At 32.5% G+C, this 2500-nt stretch overlaps 1 pseudogene; it reads left to right on the top strand.

The window, feature by feature from the left end:
- Positions 1-2500, top strand: part of LOC135218018 (uncharacterized) — an 86865-nt pseudogene that overhangs the window by 67619 nt on the left and 16746 nt on the right.

The raw sequence follows: 2500 nt of genomic DNA, 5'->3' as shown, positions 1-2500 counted from the left end.
AAATAAAGACAATGAGAAAATTAAGAGAATATGAAGTATGGACGCAGGAGAAACCTTTCTTCGGTGTTCTGAAAAATAAATTATTGTTTTTCTTATTCAAGGAGGAAGAGCTCTTTTTAATGAGACGAGGGAATGAATATCGTAGCTCATAACTACAAAACTAATTAAAACTTTAGCGTGTTAAGAAGGAAATCCTTATAAACACAGAATTTCCGTTAGGAAAACCACTGAATGCAACCGATATTTTAGCTGTGAGAATATGTACAACCATAAAGTTAACCCTGTGGTTATTACACATGCACTCATACATACACGTGTATATATATATATATATATATATATATATATATATATATATAGACATATATATATATATATATATATATATATATATATATATATATATATATATATATATATATATGAATATATATATATATATATATATATATATATATATATATATATATATATATATATATATAGATATATATATATCTATATCTATATTTATATATATATATATATATATATATATAGTATATATAGATACTATATATATATATATATATATATATATATATATATATATATATATATATATATATATCTATATATATATATATATATATATATATAGTATATATATATATATATATATATATATATATATAATGCACAGGAGCAGGAGCAGGAACAAACATGGCGAAGTATTTTACACTTTATTTACACGATGATTCCTTTAGGGCCGAATTTACAAAAATCTTACAAAAATACTTTGGCGCATTAAAGGTAAAACTCATTTCTGTCAATCCACTAACAATTGGATCCATGTTTAAATTTAAAGATCGTTTATGCCCCCTCATGTCCTCTGGTATAGTGTACAAATATTCTTGTCCCAGATGTAGTCTGGGAAACTTACGTGGGTTCTTCTCAGAGGATGATAAGGGTTCGCATAGATTTCCACAAGGGAGTTAGTTTCCGTACTGGATGTTCAATATCAAATCCCGAGCAGTCCATTATACGTGAACATAGCAAAAAATGTAAAGTTGATATTAAATAGGAGGATTTTATTATTGTTGGTCTAACCTCCAGTGCAAATGAACTATTGATCCTGGAGAGCCTTTTTATTAAACAACTTGTTCCGCAGTTGAACAACCAGACCACCTCCACCCCCTTGTATCTTTCTTAAGCCTATGTTTCAGTGTACATTCTTTTAGTTTTTATTTATCTCTTTCCATGGTAGGTCGACCCCCAGTGCTCCTCAAATATTTTTTAACTTTGTATTATAATAATTTATTTATTTAGTTTTTTGTTTTAACTTTCTATCTGAACTTTTAACTAACGTATGTGCTTTTAACTTCTCGTGTTGTTTTATCAATTGTTAGTGTATTTTTATCTAAGTGTGAAGTTTCGGTTTTAATTTTAACTAGTTTGTAAATAATTTTTAGACTATTTTCAAATCAATTTAATTTATATTAGTCATTATTTGATAATACAAACCCTGAAGATGCTTCTGCTGAATGCGAAACGCGTCGAATAAGTGTAAAAATACTTCGCCATGTTTGTTCCTGCTCCTGCTCCCTGTGCATTTTATAACTTTGGCTGACTCGCCTGCTTTCTCCGTTCATATATATATATATATATGTGTGTGTGTGTGTGTGTGTGTGTGTGTATATATTATATATATATATATATATATATATATATATATATTATATATATTATATATATATATATATATATAATATATTATATATATGAACTTGAAGAATCTTCGTGCTATCTGTACTAATGTCTGAATTCACTTTACACTATCATTAATATTATGTATTAAAAAACAACTTTTAATATATTTACAAGTTGGGTTATGTGTTAAGTCCACAGAAATCGTGACATTAACTCGAGTGATGAATTCTCCTCAGTGTTCCATATTTCATTTTATCTTTGGAATACCTTCCGTGAATGCTACTTAGTATTCCACATTTCATTTTATCTATTTCATCTTTTTTTTTTTTTAAATCGAAAATGGCATTAGTGTTAATGTATCCTCCTCACTCACGACTTTTCCAGAAACGAGCCACACACCATGACGGCAATTTCGTGAATGGCATTCGCTATACCTCTCGGGGCCATGGAGTTCGGAGTGGAGCTCATCACCACGAACCCCGCCATCGAATGTGGCTCCGAGGACTGCGCGTCCAACATCCTCCACCAGGTGAGGAGTGCCCATGTCCTGAATGGCACGGTCCTACCCGACGTGAGCACCAATGTGTCCCCTTTCCTCTGGAACACCTCATCGGTCTATTCGGAGGACCGCTGGCCCAACATCACCTTCCCGGCCTACATGAAGGGCATCTACACGGCCTGGTGCCTCCTGCTGCTGCCCGTCGGTCTCTTGGGCAACATCCTCGTGCCCGTGGTGGTCATGAAGGACAGGGATCTGAGGGCGACGTCCACGAGCGTCTTCATCATGAATCTGGTCGTGGCCGATCTCCTG

Source organism: Macrobrachium nipponense, chromosome 9 (genome assembly GCF_015104395.2).
Source record: "Macrobrachium nipponense isolate FS-2020 chromosome 9, ASM1510439v2, whole genome shotgun sequence".
Taxonomy (NCBI): Eukaryota; Metazoa; Arthropoda; class Malacostraca; order Decapoda; family Palaemonidae; genus Macrobrachium; species Macrobrachium nipponense.
The sequence above is the reverse complement of the archived record's forward strand: the minus strand, read 5'-3'. Positions and strand labels throughout refer to the sequence as shown.